The sequence below is a fragment of the Haemaphysalis longicornis genome, unplaced genomic scaffold, assembly GCF_048455015.1.
Source record: "Haemaphysalis longicornis isolate Haplotype H1 unplaced genomic scaffold, Haemaphysalis longicornis Haplotype H1 scaffold_18, whole genome shotgun sequence".
Lineage (NCBI taxonomy): Eukaryota > Metazoa > Arthropoda > Arachnida > Ixodida > Ixodidae > Haemaphysalis > Haemaphysalis longicornis.
The window spans coordinates 389,661-409,672 of record NW_027526282.1 but is presented as its reverse complement, the minus strand read 5'-3'; the positions used below and the strand labels follow the sequence as shown (position 1 = coordinate 409,672).

General features: G+C 45.5%; 1 long non-coding RNA gene across 1 annotated transcript in view; it reads left to right on the top strand.

The window, feature by feature from the left end:
* The window catches only part of LOC144166533 (uncharacterized), a 65,550-nt gene that overhangs the window by 8,615 nt on the left and 36,923 nt on the right, over positions 1-20,012 (top strand). Inside the window, exons 3-4 of the long non-coding RNA XR_013321694.1 lie at positions 11,262-11,400; positions 12,670-12,961. This is a non-coding gene — a long non-coding RNA (uncharacterized LOC144166533). The remainder of the gene's footprint in view (positions 1-11,261; positions 11,401-12,669; positions 12,962-20,012) is intronic.

The window sequence follows — 20,012 nt, the reverse complement described above, 5'->3', positions numbered from 1 at the left end:
AATTCGCACTCGCACCCTTCTGATGTAGCTGAGAAGTGTTCTCGAGGGCCCCTTTGTGCTGTCAACTTTAAGTGGTTCCAAATATAATATTTATATGCCGCGATGTGTACACATCACGCACTGAGATCCGCTCTCCCTATACGGCTACACGAAAATCATGACGTGGAGATTGATCGATTCCGCACATATGTTCTCTGATTAAAAATTATGCGCGAAGGTTGAAGCGTGCACTATGACTCTCAGAGATGCTACAAATGATACAGTGTGCAAATTCCAGTAGTTGAGAGTCTCTGCCTAAGACTACGGCAGCTGGCATGTTCGAACCGGCTGCAGGAACTAAAGCCCCTCTACTTACGACACTATCGAATGTTTTCAGCATCCGCCAATGCACTGCTTGCATACATTAACAGCCCTTCGGGCAACCTTCTCTCACATTTCAATAGTCACTTCTGGTTGGAGTTCACTGCTGCCCAAGTTTTTCCTCCGTATGTATAGCTTACTCGGCTATGTGTGCTGGTTCTCAGGTGTGAAACGCTTATTCGCGTGCTGTGATTTCTCAAGCAGCGCCGCTCCGCAACTGCTCGGGCTACATCAACGGGTCAACGCGGGAACTTTGTCGTCCCTCTAAAAAACCTTAACTGCTCTTTTCAGGGCGCAAATGCTCTCCTGCTCTTACGTATCAATCCAGCATACGCGAAAATATAAATATCTGCCAATTAAGCAGCCCATAGGCTGTCAGACAACAATCTGCAGCTGAGTTTATTGTTTTAAATATTTTATTAAACATAATTCCTTCCTTCATAATCAAAACAAGAAATGTTTAATCCAGTCACACCGTGCGAGAAAAGCGATGACTTCTCATGTCGCTTGAGGAAACAGGCAATAATGTGAACTAATAATAAACTACAGAATAAACTTTGCTGAATAATTTTTGTCACGAAAGAAAACAAGAAAACATAATTTAGAATGATAAACGCCGGTTCCTGTTGCAAATGCAACAAGAACAAAAGTATTTTCAATCTGCCACGTGATGAACAGAGTTTATTGCTCTCTGCTAAACCGTCAGATTAGCTATGGAAATATGTACAATAATAAAATTGATTATAATATGCAATATGCGATAATAGCGTTGTTGTAAGCCCTGCACAAAATACACTGTATGGTACAACAATTATTTACAGTGGTATTAAACGACATTTAAGCGATATTATCGTTCAATAGCGTAGTTACCACTTTCGCGACCGCTTCCTATTCCCATAGGTAGTATGCTATCGATGAATATAAATTCAAATTGTGGAATTATGCGAGCACTTCTGGACTGCTCACGCCAACCAAATGGTAACGGAGGAAGTATTTCATCAGTTTCGCTTGAAGGTTTCGTTTTTCCACCGCGTGGGGGATTTTTAGATGTCCTTTGCCGCCGGGGAGACGACACTGCGAGGTTTTAGTTAAGCATCGCGTGGGAGTGGCGAATTTAGACGGATTCCGGTGTAAATGAGCTGAAATCTGTGCACGATGGTAGCAGCACAGACACGGAAGACGACTTCGATTCGTCAGACTTTCCTATGGTCAGCGAAAGAGCGTCAAGTCACCTCAGACCGTCACCAGGCGTGCGACCTTGAGTTGCGCTTTCTTCTCCGGTTGCTCTATCGCGGGCACGCATTGTTGTAAACAGATCCGGCCCTGCTCTAAAGGCCACAGCTGTCATCTGCAGGGTGTCGACTTCGTTTGGGAGAGACCATTTCGCGCCGACTGCGAAAAAGTCGAATTTTCTGCCCAAGGACGGCCCGGAGTTTACTTTGGAGTAGCGCTCCGGAGCAGCATGCCGCCGATCTTGTTTATATTTATATTTTGCCTGTAAATAACGTTTGCACTTACACCGCTCGTATTTGCAGTTTTATTCTATAAGCATTTATGTTCAAAGAATATATGTCACATTGTATTTATGACTACCATGTGCAAAATAGCATTGAGGATATTATCAATTTTTTTTCTTACATGTTGTTTTCACATTTTTTGATAAAATTCTGAATGTATCTGTGTTTGAAATTATTACTGTTGGAAAGCCTCATGCTTCCACTGTCATATCATAATCTAGACTTTAGCCTTCATCATTTTCTGTGAAAAGAAAAGAAATTTCTGGACTATGCAAGAAAACCTAAATGAACTAGCGTTCAAATAATTTTATTACTGTAAATACCTTTTTTAATTACAGAGCTTATTTTTTCAGTTATAATTTGTAAGGCAATTATGTGTAAATTGTATATTTCAATTTTGTTATGTGTAGAGTGTGCAAAGTAGCATTCAGGTTTTCATCAGTCTTTTTTTTTGTTACTTTCTTGCTCTGTTAATTTTTTGTACAATTTGTAATAAATCTGTTGTTTGCAACTTTGGCTGTTAGAAAGCCCCATTTTTTTCTCTATAATTTAGCATCTTGCACTTCAGCATCACTCATTGTTCGTAAAAAATATGTCCTGGAACACCCAAAACAGCCGATTTTTCCACGGTCACGAAAGTGATCCATAAAAAATAAAAGGAGACAACAAGTTTTCTTGTACATTTGACTGCCAAGAAGTTAAATACACCACTCTTGCGACTAGCAGTCGTCTAATAAGGCAGCCAACGCCGCAAACTTCAAAACCTGTCAGGACGCCCCGTATGCTTCTGGGTACTAAGGGTTGTTATGTCACAAACGTTTTGCACGACGAGAGCTTATTGGAGGAGCATCTATAGGCAGTTTCCTTAAATAAACAGTTCCCAAGTGGCTGAAAATCTGAAATAAATGTAAATCAAAGCTTTCTGTGAACTAAGCGTAGATGAAAAACACAGGCTACATCTTTTATACGCTGCGACGTAGGCTGATTCTCCAGTATTCAGTCAGCCATCATGCTTTCAGTTTCGTTCTCCGAGAGCACTGGTGGGCAGGTAGCGAAGTAAATAACCAATGACAGTCAGAGCCCGGCCTTCTGCGAGCATTATGCCAGGCACAAAGCAGGTAAGGTCCCTTCATGATAACATTAAGTGACCCGCCCGACCTTCCAATCTCCCCCGTTCTCCGTGCGTGGATATTGCTAACGGTAAAGCGTGGCCGCACCTGGTTCGAACATAACCGCCAGTAAAATGAACTTACTTCGAGTTGTTAGCTTACCGATACGCCCTTGTGCTTTTCAATTCGCTTTGAGCCATCTTTGTTAATCCGTAATGCGTGTGTCGATCGGCCCTTGTTACGTTTGAGTCAGTTGAAGCGCGGGCAATGACACAGATAATACGACGTGGCTGTTATCGCTAGATGAGATGAAAAAAGACGTCTCCTGAACGGTGCCAGCAGTGAGCCCGGCACGCGGCGTTTGATATCTGAACGACGCTTGTTGCTTCTAAAGAGGCCTCACTCTCAGCTGGCTGGATGGGATGTGGGAATCAGTAGAAGGCTTCCACACTGGCCGCTCGAGCATGTTAAACTGTTTTGTTTTCATTTCGACTGTGAGAAATCAAACTTCCAAGCCAGCGTCCCCGGCCAGAGAAACGTAAGCGTAGTCGGCCATGGCTCAGAGGCATAAAAGCTGCCGTTGCCAGTGCTTACGTCTAGAGCGCAACGGCGGTGCCGGTGCTTTGCTCCTATATTTTGTGACGCAATGGCTACGTCCAGAAAAAAATGAAAGGGAAGCGGGTTAGAGACACACTAGGTTTGTTTTCTGATTTCTTAGCAAAAAACCCATTGTTGCTCGTCGAAAAAAATCCGAGTGAGCTACAAAACGTATGATGTTTAGGTTAAACAGTGTATCGTTCAACCTATATTTCCCTTTTTGGAGAAGTAAAACTGAAGTACTAGTGAGGCAATGACTCACTGCAGCTGTACTAACTGGGTGTATTGGTAAGGCATGGCTTAATGTGGACTGTATAAGAACAAACATCCGAATACAAAGCACACCGGAATATGCAAGCATGAAACATACAGTAGCAGCTGAGCATTTATGTTCCATCAAACGATGCCTCAATGAAAGTTTGCTAGTTGACCTGTGGGAACTATTTCAGCGACAATGCTTGTTAAGCTGCTGTAATGTAGTAGTGAGTTCGATTAGTTTTGGCAAATGCAGTGATGCAATTATTTATTTGTCAGGAAAGCGTGTTGTTTAAAATCTCATAAGAGGAAAAACTACCAATCAACCTTTCAGCTTCTGAGCCCTTTTTATGTGCATCTGCGCAGCAGGCTTACGGCAAAAATTCATGTCAGTAACTTCACCTGTAACAAACACTAACGGAATCGGTGGAATTAAGTTTTCTTTGGAAGTTGTACGAACGAATCTGTTATTTCAATGGAATAAATTGATTCTCGTTTTGTTACATCAGGTATGGGTGCATTTAATTTACCTGGGAGGCAAGATAATCAACAGCCGTGTGTATTTACTTACAAGCTAGCGACAAGTTAGAAAACGTTTGCGTAGCCGAGAGTGTAGGATATTGTGCCGAGGTGATTCTAGAGAAACGAAAAGGAAGGTAAGGCCACACCAGAAGCTCAATGCATAAAAGCCAGAGGGCTATGTGCCTGGGCCTTGCCAGCCATGTTCCTCGCGCTTGCAGCAAACGAAGAAGAAGACGAGGAATTGGTCTCGCTATTGCCACCACCGGCTTGCTTGACTTATCGTGACTCTTCCTCCATGAACTGTGCCCAAATTGTATATACCTGTAAATACACCATCCTCCTTACCCCATCATCGCAACAATATCATCCAAAAAACTTTACTCGCCCGTATATTTTTTACGTATCCTTCAAAAGACTGACACAGGAAAACGTGCAAAAGCATGTCAAAGTGACATTGTTTCTGTGCACTCTGACTCTATCTATCTCTACAACCTCTGTAAACTAAACCGTATGGTGGTAGTAGTGCAATTTTGGCGCACGCTGCTTTTAACAAAGAAATGAGTACTGTTATGCAACAAATGCGTTGAGGCTTCGATAATAAAGCACGTTTGCTTGCCCACGATTACTGCGTCATTTTTGAAAATGAGGCAGCTGTAACAGGAAATGCTTAACTCATGTGCTAAGAAGTGACCATACTAGCAACTTGTAACACGTGTATGCAAGGCTCCCAGATATCTCAATGTTTTAGAGTTTAACCCCCCTCCCTACTTGAAGGCCAGAGAAGTACGTTACTTCCTTCAATGCGATATGTACGCTCTACACAATCATGTTGACATTTTTTCTTGGGATCATCCAACATAGTTTTTACGTTGCGCAGCATTTCGGATTTTTAATGCAATGCCATAAACCACCTGCCGCGCTTACGGAAGCCCAGGCTTCCATTTTCCGAGAGCCAGGCTCTTTTGGTCGCATTTCAAAGTCCTCCTGAGCAGTTAAGTCCCCTACCTGGAAGGATGATCTCATCTTGTTCTCCCCTGGTCAGCAGTTCTATGTCCATTGCCTGGACGACCCTGATTCTTGTGAAGTAAAAACACACAAATTACGTCAGGTTCATAGAAATCCACTTGCATTACCTAAGGTTGCGATAATTTCCTCTGACATGCGTATACTATCTCGCCGGATGCAACCGCCTCATACCATTTGTCTTTATGAAGGCCAAGCCCCTATTACATAAAAAACACTGCAAAACAAGTGCGTATAATGTCTGTATAGCATTTTAATGTCAAGGGAGCTAGGAAGCCCAGAAGACTACACAAGAGGTCAATCGTCAGGTAGGAAAACCTGTCGAGGCAACAAAAGCCTGACCAGGGCTAGTTGGTTGAACATGCTGAATAATTTGAGGCGCTAAGCAACGACGGCCAGAAGAAATACGTAGACACAGACAAGGCGACACTTGCAACTAAACTTTATTACTGGAAAACCATAGGTTAAATACACTGTTGTGACGTCATGAAAACCTGACTCCAACAACGTGTACAAAACCTACACGTGTCCGTCTAAGAACTCGACATCTTTAGGTGATAATGCGACCGACGGTGTACTGATGCACTTGTTTCCCGCCTTGCCTATATCTGACCCATTTTAGGAAAGTGGCCTGTTTGAAAAGAGGAGTGCATTTTGTAGTCTGCAGAGTGCACCTTTTGCCGTGCTCAGCCATGTGGCCTCCAGCGTTGTTTTTGACTGCCCAGCAGTGCTCGCGCACTCTGTCGTTGAAACATCTGCCTGTTTGGCCAATATAACACTTGTTACAACTCATGGAAATTTCGTAGACAACTCCGACGGTGCATTCAGTGTATAGTTCCCCGCGCGTCTTAGGGCACGATTGCCGCTGCCTTTGCGTTAACATAGGGCAAACGTTCACCAATTTGCACGGCGCGCTAAACACCCTTTTTGCATCGTGCCTTTGAGCAATTTTTTTAAGGTTATGCGAGATCTTGTGCCAGTACGGGATAACGTGAACTTTCTTTTTCATTTTCAACAGCTTCATTTTATAGCAAGCATGCAAGCCGGTGATCGCCTCTTACAGATATGTAGCTTCATCAGTACATAGGTATGTAAGCCATAGCTCATGGCCCAAAAGTACTGGTAGGTCCCCAAGCAATCATTAAGAGGTTCTGTTTCAATAGGTAAAGCCATTATACCGTTGCATATGTACATTTGTCTTTCCCTGTCTGATTCGGCTTAACGAGATCCTACTGCAGCGCATTACAGAGTAGTCATTTCACTACATTTTTTACCTTTAGCTTCAAACACCATGCGTCAGGCACTGAAAGTATTCCACAAGTTTGCATGGTTACAGGCGGTCGCAGTGATTGTGCGTGTGCCTTGTTCACGCCGCTGAATACACGCAGCTGATTAGCAACGAAAACGGGCTGCGTTGTGCTTGCGGGAAAAGCCTAGCAGACGACAGTTGCACTAGCGGGATCGTCCTGCGCATGCGACCTACCCTCCCCTGTTTCGGGGCTTTCTACCGTGATAAGGTGCTGCCCCAGCCGCTGGTAGACGCTCCCGAAATATTAAAAAACACTCGCTGCAAACCGACACTTACTGCTTATAAAAGATATTTATATGACTTCGGCGCTACAGCACTCGTGTTGTCATCGTAAGCGTCTTGATGAACGGGACGTGTGCTCGTACTACCCGGTGAGGAATCCTATTTGCATCCATTTTAAATGGCGTATCACATTAAGGGTTCTAGAGTAGAAGATACACGGCGATTCCACTGCTTCGCGTATTTATCCATTCCAGGCGTGCAGTATTTTTTCATCGCAGCCGCTGCAATCAGACGCCAACACCAAGTCTGCCCCGGAACGAGCCTACGACGCTTTTGACGCCGAAACCGAAACTGTAGGCGTGGAAAAGTACGAAGCCTAGTACGTATAACAACCGTCAAGCATCAAGTCAAGCCAAGTTTGAAAATCACGAGTCTCCGTCAAGAAGCAGCTCCACGGGGGTTGAACGATTGCAGCGCCAGTGTCCCCTCTAGTTTCATTAGTATGAAACTCTATGGTGTCCAGTGCTGCAAGGTACTACGGGTGTCGGGTAGGTGCGTTGAACGTTGTCAACTTCTCTGTTGTCCTCTTGTCGCATTCACTTCTGACTGTGACTCGTTTACATAAAAGCATTTTTTTTCATTTGATGCGGCGGTAAATTATCGCGAATGGCCCCGCGAATGCACTATCGCGGGCCGCCCTGCCGTCTCTTTGCTGTTGTCCGTGGCGAAATGGCATGCTCCTCCGAATGGGATAATTGGGCAGGGCGCGCTGACTCAGTAAAACACGGACGCGCTAGCGTATAATGCATTTTCAAGATTGTGGTCGTCGTTTTGGCGCCGTATTTTGAAAAACGTGACGTTAATTTAGCTCTGAGAGCAGCGCCATTTCACTCAGCGAGCGGCCACATATGTCTGAGGGAATGGTGCTGTCTGATTGCGAGTATTATCATCCAGTAGTGCTGCCAGGATCATTTTTATTGGTGCTCCCCTGGATGTGTATTTCAAAAGGCGTGGCTGCACAGAGCACCCACGGGACATATCTGTTCACACGATGACATATCTGTTCGCACGTGACATATCTGTTCGCGGAGAACGGTAATTCAACGTCGTCATTTCCTGCGCCCCAAACCCAAACCAACCTAAAACATACCAAACTACATTATTAACAGAAAACAACGCGTAAAATTGTGTCTAGAAAAGGAAATAAAATTTAGAGAAAAAGTAGGCAATGAAAAAAGAAACCAAGAGACAGACCTGCTGGGGATCCAACCCACGCCGTCAACATCAGTACTCAATATTATACATCGAGGCCACAGAGTCCAAATGGTGGGCTCGCTTTCGTAGGTGATCTAAAGAATAACGCGCTCAGTGACATGGCACATGACAGGTTGGCGCTCTGTGCAGCGAAGCGTTTGGAAACACGCCCCCTGGACTAATTCCCCGTAAGAAGAAAAGGAGTAAGACCCGAACAAGTTTATTCTATTTCGCGCAACTAACCACACCCGCCCTGTTCATTGACACTTAAACCATTAAACATTTGTTTCGTGATCCCACGCGGTACCTATATTTGTTCGGACTCGAGACTAAGTCCATCATTGGAGATGCACTAAATGCAGTACCAAAGGGGATAAATGTTTCAATCAACCATTGCTGATTGCACACCTGATCAAAGGGTTTTGATTGGTATTATTATTTTCAGTTTCCAATTCGAGCCCGTTCTGTGGTGCTTTACTTTGCGTACAGCCTAGCAACTATTTCAGCGCATTCATAAACACATTTAAATGGCATATCGCCGTCTATCTCTGTGCTACGTGCTCCACGATTATTAATAAGTGGTGTAATAATATGGTACTAGCTTCTTTGGTGTAGTTGTCTTCTTTTATTCTTTTCTTTTCTCTGCAGCCTGCGCACACGTGGTCCATTAACTGCCACATCATGACTGGGCCTGCTCGTTAGCTGGAATATGCAGTAGGGCGCCTTTTTACCCGTTCATCAATACCTGATGCCGACGGCTGTGTACACGCGTCATACATAGACTGGAAGTAATAGAGATTCAGACGGTTCGACTGCAGACTGTGCACAAGAAAACACTACGTACAAAGATAATAATTGTTCAACGAGTAATCTAAAATGATCTCACAAGCAGAAATTCCTAAGCTCAAATGAATTTTATGTACCTTGCCTGTGACAATTTTTTTGTGCTGCTTTTCAGTAGTGATCACAGTTGATAAATTTATCTTCTGAACATAACAATCACCCATTTGATACTAAATTCAGTCACTTTTAACTTACGTTCTCCTTATTTCATTGTAGGTAGAATAATATAGGACATTTATCGAAAGCAACGTGACACAAAACAAAACAACGGGGTTAAATATTTCTACCGCTTGAGAAACTGTGGCGCGTTAAGGCAAGCACAATCGGCAGCTGGTTATGGAATATTGCAGCAGTTAATAATTACATTTCGGAACGTAAGTAAATTCAGTATCCATCCTGACATACGCGATACGAAACATTTCTACGTAGCAGATAATACATAGGTGAAATCTGGCAATGAATTCGGGGCTGTGCGAATACAAACACACGTTCTCCATAACCGTAAGTTCCACTCTACGTTACGCAGCAATATGTGATGTGTGGCCTGTACTGATGCCATTCTTGCCAAGGTCGTGTCGCGTATCTGACATGGTGTTGACAAAAAAACAACCCAATGCTGCTCCCTTCTTTTAACAAGGTCCTGGGCATGTAGCGGAAGTTTCTGATAACATTTAAAGTATTTTGGGGGGACACAATTGGGCAATGCCGCAGAGCGCCTTAACCCAAATACGACTACGAAGACGACGAAGTGGCTAACGCGCAACCTTGCGCGAGCTGTGTGATGGCCGTTATGTACATCATGTAAATAGATCGCTTCACCTAATGACATCGGTAGCCTGATCTCTATCGTGCCGCCACGTAACCAATATTTTGCAACATAGGTCCCGCTCGCCGTACAGGTCCTCGATACCGCATCTATTGAGCAAACCAAGAGTTGCAACTGCAAATATTCATTTACCTGCGTCAGTTATAGGGCGTAGAGTAGTAAACAACCTCCGTTGGCTGTACTCGCACTAAAGCCGAGTACTCGCCTCCGGAGGCAGGTTGATTGTCTCGTGCTGAGAGAACGTTCGTGCGTGTAAATCGACGCGCTCATTGATTACGCGAGTGGTGACTTGGCGATGCACACCACGCGTCATGTTTCATCGCACGTCCTCCCACGGTGTGCATCCAGTACTTCCTACAGTGCCACAGTGATGGCCAGAATTGGTTTCGCGGCTTTCTGTACAAACTAACATGAACCATAGGCTGCCGTTGTAAACGCAGTGTACCTGGATCGAGCCACCATAAAATCAACAAATTCGATGCAAGGGCGCGCGGGGACGCTAATCGGGCGCCTCACTTGCAAGAACGGCTGCGACACCCCGAGGTGTTCGGAAGCCCCATTTAGGCAAACCATGGTCCTCTTTCCGCCAGCGTGCTTGGAGCTATGAGGAGGGCGGATGCGTATTCCAACTACCACTTCTTTGAACAGCTGAGCATGGCCTAAAAACATCAAACGAAACAAATCTATTGTACAGGTCACCTAACCTGTGTCCGGTACACGTGGCCGAAAGGAAAATTTATAGTTTTGCATAAGAATGGCCGCTCCAAGCTTTAGTACGTTATTCACTAACTGTACATGTTTTCTAGCTAACCAGAGCAATAATCGTACCTATGAAGCTTTGTCGGGACATTTAATAAAAATTGAGACCACAGCAACAACGTGCCTCCACAGAAATCCGAATTTAGCACTTATTTGGGAATAACTGCATTATATTTATTCTTTGGCTTCAGAACAATGTATGCTAACTGGTTGACTCACAAATGTGTTGAAAGTGCTACAGCGTACATATGTCATGCCAGTAATTCAGGCGTTGTAGACTGACTATATGATGGCAACATTCTGAGAGGAAGGAAGTATTCAGCAGCAAGAGCAATGACACAGTAGCAATGTACATCACTGCTTATAGTTCCCGATCCTCGTCGACGTCTACATTTCCGGCGTGACAAACTAAAAAACTGAAATAGCAGCTTTGGCAAACGTTTACTCCTCGCTTTCGTTCACCGGGGGCATATCAATGTGCCTGCCTTTCTTCTGTGTTTGTGGAAAATCAGTCTGTGGCAATTCCGTCGAGAACAATTTTGTGGCTTGCTGACTGAAGTTAACCTGCACTCGATGCTTTCCATTGGCGGAGACATCAATTAGAGTACATACTCGGAGGGATTTAGTGGCATGTTATTAATGCATACACAATTGGTTTTCTCCAGGTGATTCTTTGTGGGTAAACTTAACACAAGAAGCAGAAAATTACATCAGAGACCTCGCAGGGGACAATAATAACATAATTTCTTGGGGACTGGCATCAAACTACAGCTACTGGGACACAAGCCGCTCGTCATACGGAGAGTAAGTATTTCAAAAGCACGTCCTAAGTTTTGTTCATGTGTGCTTTTATTGTCAGGTCTTAAAGAGCTTGTGCAAGCCGAAAAAGCGACCGTTAATTCCAAAGGCGCACAGTCACCAACGACATTAAGAATTCCAGGGGATGATCTGGAAAGTGCAGTATGAAAATTAGGCAGTTGGAGAGCATTATCTAAGTGTTGGCGATACAACGGATAAGACTGGCATCAATGCACGTTTGGAGTGGGACCAGTAGGCTAAGTGTACGCCATGTTATTTTGCGTGATTACTTTAAAACTGTTATGTGTGACCTCTTGTGTCGCGTTCGTGCAGTGACAGCGCAGTTCCTGTTTGTATCTGGAATCCTCCCCACGTGGTGTGCTACCGTCATAGCAGCACCGGCTCGCAATCTGAAAAGTTGTCGAGAATACATTATGTCGTTTAGAGTAATGATTCATAGTGGTCAGCGCGAATGGAAACAGCACACGAAGAAGAGAATAAACGGCACTTCTTCGTGTGTTGTTTCCGTTCGCACTGACCACCAAGAATGCTATCCAACTCGCCAAATTTGCTACCCGATTACAGTTCAGAGTAATGGTCCTCCACTTACGAAATGTCAAGTGTTGTGTGCCGCGTCCCATGCCGCGTCCCCAAACTGTGCTCTGCCCACACTTAGTGTGAGGGTCTGGCCTTTTACCTACTTTATATCACAACTTCTATTACCGAAATCAGCTAATTGGTAATTTGAATGCTGTGGTGTAGGCGATCGTCTATTTTGTTTGTTCCAGTTTGTCCTAATTTCGAAAAGTAGTTAATCCTCGTGGACGCCAGAGAACGTAGGCAATATCCTTGCTGTGGTTTTAGTACACAGTATGGGTTGCTTTGCAAATTCTTTAAAGCTGATTTTTCACCAATGCAGGTGGCCCAGGTGGCCCACAGTGTAAAGTATTTTTATTACAAACCACAAACTCGGTATGCCAGGTAGGGAAATTTTTACATTCACAGAAGTTCTTGACAAGTCAGCATGGGTCCTTCTACGCACCTCACAGGAATTGGGAAGCCTACAAAATTTAACAAATATATATAACCCCGGAAATTACAATACCTAAATTTATTTTTTGAACGTATATACCGGTAACTAGAGTGCATAAAACCACACTACTCAATCACTAATTACCCTGCTAAGTATGTAAACAATACTCCACCTACACACCTCCAATAAAAAAAATAATGCTTTTGTGCTACATGTGAATTTTTTATTTTATCCATTCTCAGGTACCCAATAAAAGCAAGTCTGGTGAACTTGAGCTGTGTTGGCAAACCACAAGAACTCATGAGCCACGATGATCGTCGAAGGACGTATTGTGACAAACTTCTCACTTGGGACGTTTCTGACGGCTTGGAAAGCCCATTTGACTTAAAAACTTACGTTGATCTGCCCATGATTGGAGACTATAAACGCGATAGGGTTGAGTTGAATTTTACTAACGAAAAAGCAGTATGGGCATTTATTGCAGCAAATCATACACCAAAGTACAACGACACCTACGGGGAAAAAATAAGCGAGGTAAACCATTCTTTTCAGGCTTCTTTTTGTTTGTAGCATACAGGCAAGTGCTGCCAAAAACACACTTTGACTGATATTTTTTGCAAGGTCACAGGTATGGTAAGCATTTTTTTACGCAAACCTTAAACGCCGTATATTTTCCGATGCGTCCATGACATTTCACACCGCAGTTGTGCCGCGGCCTCAGCTCCATTCGTCGCGCTGGCTGGTTTTCCGGCGTCGGCGACTGTCGCCGGGGTGATGGTGAACGCCGGTGTTCTGGGGCGGGTGGTATTAAGGTGCGGCAAGAAGCTGGCCACTCACGGCGCGGTGGTGCCTTGGAAAACAGAGCTGGCGGCAGGTGAGTGTCGTAGCGGGCATTTCCAGCGTTCGGGTGGTTCCACATGGGAGGTGCCTCGTATAGCAGCCCTTGGGGGCAACAGTGGCAGTAGCGAGAAATTTGGCCCTCAAAACCACAATTGTAGGGACGGAAATATTATGAAGGTCCAGCGCGGAGTACCCAACACTTTACCAAACTCTTACGAGATGGATTTATTTGCAGTGTGGCTGGAAGGTATATGACGAGCGTAGACGGTAGAGCGAACCGTGGATGGTGGTGCCAAACCGAAGAACAATCGCGTATCTTCTTCCTTTGAGCCTGCTGAGATGATTACCCGCTGAAATATCACGGACGCACCGCCGAAAATATGTCGCTTAAGCTTTGCGTAGCAATAATATTTTTCAGAATTGTAACTCTTAGGTGATAATATAAGTGATGCACAAAATTCCATCTCGCTGCCAAAAAACGCTGTTTCATCGCTAACTTGTTCGAAGATCTAACTACGTGTAACGTACGGCCCTAAATAACAAATCACCGTATGGACTCGGGTTATGCGAGTGATTGGAAGTGAGCAAAATAAGGTGACTAAAAACACGTGAATACCTAGCAAAGAGAAGCATTATCATTGCAATAAAATATGTGACGGGAAGTATATATACGATAAAAAAATGCCACACCGGGTTTTGTGAAAATCGACCGCAAGGTGTCATAAAAACGAAGGCTAATAAAAACAATTTAAGATCCTCCCGCACCGATATGGTGGTTCAACAGGGAAGTTCTAAATTCTATTTATGAGCAGACACTCACTGAATTTAAAGGGAACATGCCGAAGACGATCAGAATGACACGCAAGCAGCTGCGTAAGGTGTGCTTGAAGAGTGCTTGTTGGTTCAGAGGCGTGACGCATGGCTGTGCCATTCCTCATCCAACTTCACTACCTCGATTCCTACTCGCTGCAGACTTTGCAGGATCGGGTAACTCCTGCCTTCTCCCGGGGCAACGCACGCCTGTGTGGCATAGAGTGAATTGAGGTAAACGGCTTCGTAAAGAAAAAAATGGCTCCAATCCACGCTGTGAAGGTGGTTGGACTCGAAGCTTTAAACGACGCCCGCAATGATTACCCATGCGGCGTCACTTGAATTCACACACATGTAATCCGCTCACTGTATACCACCCATCACACTCTTCGCCTCCCTGTCTAACTCCTCTCTTGCCCATACAAAAATATTGTATGGTCGGCTATAGAAAATCCTTTTATGGTGGTCTTTAGCTATTTGGCCCAATAATCTTTAGATGTTTCTATGGGTGTCTTTAGCTTCTTCTATAACCGGTTCTACGGCTGTCTTTAGCTATTCGTATCGACATTCCTATGGGTGCCTTTAGCTTCTGTTATAGCTAGTTATATGATTGTATTTAGCTATTTGTATCGGCATTCCTATGGGTGTCATTAGCTTGTTCTATAGCCGGTTCTATGGCTGTCTTTAGCTATTCGTATCGACAGTCTTATGGGTGTCTTTAGCGCCTTCTATAGCTGGTTCTAATTGATTATACGGTTTAACACGCCGACGCAACGCAGGCGATGAGGCGCGCCATAGTGGACGGCTCCGGATTAATTTTGACCACCTGGGGATCTTTAACGTGGGCTGCAATCTCGTACACACGGGCGTTTCTGCTTTTCGCCTCCATCAGAAAGTGGCCGCCGTGGCCGGGAATCGAACTCGCCATCTTGTGCTCTATAGCTGGTTCTGTGATTCTCTTTAGACATTCGTATCGGCATTCCTATGGGTGTCTTTAGCTTCTTCTATAGCCGGTTCTGTGGTTGTCTTTAGCTATTCATATCGACATTCGTATGGGTGTCTTTAGCTTCTTCTATAGCCGGTGATATGGCTGTCTTTAGATCTTCTTTCGATATCGCTATGGCTATACAAGAAGCTAAAGACACCCATAGGAATATCCATAGAAATGGCTTAAGAGAGCCATAGAAATGTCTAAAGATAATTTGGCCAAATAGCTAAAGACAACCATAAGAAGGGTTTTCAATAGCCACCCATACGATGTTTTTGAATGGGCTGCAGACAGAAGAGAATCCCCACTACTTGAAACACAGTGACAGCAGCACCCGCTGGGAAATTATTAACACACTGCCATGCCGGCATATAGCCATGCAGATCTCTAGAACTTCTCCTGTGGCACTCAGGTTGTGTGCCTATCTGCATTCTGTAATATGTATATGTTTCGTGAACACTTCAGCGATATAGGGGGAGTGCAAGGTTGCGATTCCAAACACTTCGCCAGTTTTCATTCACAAAAGGCTTAAACACAGGAAACAGGGAAAGAAAAACCAAGGGGTTTATTCATCCCATTCATTACATAAAGCGATTCTACCTACGCTACTTCGCCACCAGTAAACAGTTGTTCACATACGCCGATGGAAACACACAGCACACTCATCATTCCAACGCTCTGGCTCACACTTCCGTTATTCGCTCGACAGCCACACTACGCGGCACATTTTCTGCGAACGCCCGTCGAGACACAAATACCTACAGGTGCTGGGTAGTCCACAGAAAAGAGAGCACTCAGAAGTCGTTCATTTCACTCAGTACTTAATGCACAAAACTGCAAGTACGGTGGCTAAAATGGAAATGCACTCTTCATAAAAACAATGAAGACGGTCGCACACAATGCAACAATAAAAAACGTTTTCCAAGTCCGTTCAATTAGTTGCATGTAAGTTTTCTCAGTTCGCGAAAAAATAATTATCTTTGTCGCATCACCGCGGCCAAATCTTTACTTCTGTGTATGTTGCAATGCCCATGTGGTGCAGGGTAGTTTAGAAACGTATTCTTCAACAGCGAAAAAGTCCTGCATTTCTCGCAGTATACAGCCCCTTCAGCTCCTAAGATCACTCACCCTGGAGTTTTGCGTACCATGAAATTCTTGTCGTGGTGTCGCAGGTATTCATTTTTTCATGAATTCAAGCTGATGTTGAATTAATCGTAACACTGTCACCGTAAACACCGAAATTTCCGGAAGCGAAAAGCGGCACATTTTCTTGGCATCACACCATCTACACAAACACATTGCAGTTGAACTGTAAATTCCCAGCACCAGACAACACGTGCCATGCCCGCGCACATGAGGAAGGAGACGAGATGTGGGTGACAGAGTACATCCTGGTATAAGCAGGTCCATCGCGCGAGCAAATAGTGCGTAGATACTGCCCATCTTTGGACCTTTTTCTGACTTGTTCGCTGGTAATTATTTTATTCGGTAACTACAACATCGCTTAACGTTTTGCTTTCTTCATACGAAAAAACTATATCTGTTCTCAGTACTCAGGAAAAATTGTCTGTCACTATCCTTGCTCTGCGCACGAATACTAACACAGCGCGGAACCTCTCACCCTCTTTACAACGAAAACTACCCTTTGCGCGGCGGGTCTACAGCGTCGACGCGCGCTGCACCCACGCAGCCCCTCCCAGGCCGTGTCATTCGGTACCCATCGCCACAACCAGAGTGCCAAACAAACAACCGAAAATAAAACAGGAAGCAGGGGTGTCCCCTCCACGGCCGGCTAGCCGGTCGTGGTCCCCTCTACTTTTTAATCGCTTCCCAGAATTTCCTTTCCGTGCGTCCTTCGGTCGGGCGTGGGTCGCTCTCCCCCTTTCTCAATGACTAATTTGAAAGTTGGTTCTGCAGGAGAAGGAATGCGGCTGTTCGCGGATGCCACCATATTTCTGACTGTGCCCGCAGGTACCATGGGCCGCCAAAGTTCTTTCCAATTAGCTTCGACGGTGAGAGGGCTGTTTTCACACAAGCCCGTTTTTTACTTGACCGCGGAAGCGAAGGGCCGCAGAGGAAGAATTCTCCGAACTTATACGTATTTCGGTCAAAGTTAACTTGCAAGCTTTGCCGACGCGCAGAATCCAAAGTTGCAACCTGAATTTGCAACCTGCAACAAAGTTGCAACCTGATCATTAACTGTAGCGGCCTTTATTGTACTTTTCCTGTATTGTTTGTATAATAAGTACCTAACGTTATTGAACAAAAACTTTAATATAACCGGCCGATGAACCTCATCATCGTTATTCAATATGTTGTAGATGTAGCTAGGTAAATCATGAGCATATGAATAACGCGTCATGAGCCATATTGAAACCTTTGGAATGGGATATAATGGTTGCTCGATTTATACCTTTATAGGCTAACACTTTTTTATTAACGGCTGAAGAATTGGAGTCTTATGTCACTATGCAGTTAGCTAAGGAAGCTTTTATTGATGCAGGCCCGTAAATTCTACGCCAAACGCCTTCCTAATTCTGGCTAAATGTTGCTTAATTGTCAAACGTATAAAGGCTTACAGTTATATATTGCGCTGTAGCCAGCCGGAGAAGCTTTTATTTTATTTATTTATTTATTTTCAATACTGCCAGGCTCGGGCGAGACCATAGAAGGTGGGCATTCATACAATTTCAGCAGGAACAACAGCGATGGGTCTAACATTGGCCAACAAGCAAAAACACAATAAACTGTACAATAAAAGGGTACCACACACTTTCACTTCACGTGCAGAACCGTTGAGTTCTTGAGCATCGTCATCGTTGAGGTTTCCCTCAGGGAGCCCTTGCGGGGTGTTACATAAGGGGAAGGTCAAAACAACGGTATAGACACAACAATGGTGTAGACACAAGAATGCAGACAACAATACAGACGTACAGACATGTAAACAATGTAAAGACAGACATACAAAGTCTTTGCGTATTGTAGACCACCGCAGTTTAGTTTCGGAAAAGCATCAAATTCCGTTCACCCCGAAATCCAGTTCACGCTTCAAAGCGAACGCGACGGCTCCCTTCCCACCCCCCCTTCCTTCTTTGATGTCCAAGTGACGAGTAGAAGCAGGAGCTCCCCGCTCACAGGAAGACGACGCACACCGGTCGCCACCCTCAGTTTAGTTCGGCTCCCCCCCTCGACCGAAGGCCTCTGCTGTGTCGTTCCTATTTCCAGAGGGGCGACTGCTTGTCTCCAGGAATATGCACGCAAAGAGAGCAGAATCGAATAATTGCGGACACAACAAAAAGAAATAAGAAAAAAGAACCACTCTAAAGCCTTATCTTTTCCGTGTCGGCCGCCCTAAGCAAAAGAGGGCGGATAACTGTGATAGGGCATCGACCGTCGGAGCCCTGGAACGCCGAAGCCGGTGCCCGGTGTGCCATGAGCCAGCGAAGCGCCAGACGGCTTATTCTGAAAAGAGGGGTGCAAATCGTCCATAACCACCAATGACGACGGGCTACCCGATCCTCGCCCCCAAAGACCACGCGACAAGGGAGAGCGCGCCCGGAACGCAGAAACGAAGTCGGCGGACAGAAGAAAGGACGCAGCGCCGTCGCCGAACAATGCGGGACGGGATAGCAGAAAGTTGATTTTGCCGGAACAGCCGTCCTCGAAAGGGGAACGAACTGGGGGAAGCAGCCCCTCCCTTTGTTGCCCCACCGGGCCTGAATCATTCGTCTTAGCCCTGCGGACAGCGCCCATCCGTGTGGTAACAACGGCTACGTTCCTCAGCGAAGATCTCCGAGAGAGGTCAACCGCGCTGAAAGAATGCAAGATGGCGCTAGTGTGGGGGCGCCGACATACAGGAAGCCTCGAGGCCGTGCCGGCCTCGAAACGTCGGGTTTCTATTCCCTGCGCTATTGGTTGGGCTGGGGTGCGACCATATCCATAGGACATGTAGAGAAAACCGGAAAGTGAGTTCATTGCGTGGACAACAGAACTGCTTGACAAAATGAAACAAAACCAAACAAAAGTGGCATTGACAGGAATGTCACTTTAGCGCCTCTCTTTAGATTTAGGGCAGATTCTCTCCAGTAGCTGGCAGAAAACAGCTTAATGGTTCCAAGTATGTAGACTTAGAGCTAAACAACGGCCCATATCCAGCCAAATGGGCTTTTGTGGCTTTCTCTCTTTAGCTTTAGGACGAATTCTTTTCAATAGCTGGAAAAAGACAGCTGAATGGTTTTGCGTCTGTAGAGAGGAGAGAGAATCAACTTTACTGAGCTCGAAAATTCGATGGTGCGCGCAGGCACCAGACGGGGTGGTTCTCTATTCACGGGACCCATATGTATCCAGCAACTCCTTTCCCCTGGCCGTCAGTGCTAGCTGAGTTGGCAGGGCGGGGCTGGACAACAAGGTCTCCCATCGCTCGGGGGGTTGGGGATTGGGGGTGTTGGGGGGAAAGGGCGGTGGGGGGTTCTTGAGTTCTTTGCACTCGGCTATGATGTGTGCCAGAGTGCCTCTTTCCGTTTTGCAGAAAGGGCAGAGTGTGTCGTGCTGCGCCGGGTACATTCGGTGTAACAGAACGGGATGCGCTAGCGATCCCGCCTGCATGCGCCGCAGGATCGTTTGTTGTTGCCTGATTAACTGTGGGTGCGGTCCGGGAAGTTTCCACCTCGTGTTTCTATACATCTGAGTAATCTCTTTAAAGCTGGTCACGGGATGCGATAGCTCAGCCGGCTCGTCCTCGGCCCGGATGGACAGTTCTCGGGCGTGGTGGTCGGCGAGGGCGTTGCCTTCCACCTCCGAGTGAGCCGGCACCCACACGAGCTCGATGGCTCGTCCCGGAGGCTTGTGCTTGGAGAGAATGGCTCGCGCCGCGGTAGAGATCACTCCCCTTCGGAAGCTTCCGTAGGCTGACTTTGAATCTGTGACCACGGTGTCCACGCTCGGTTG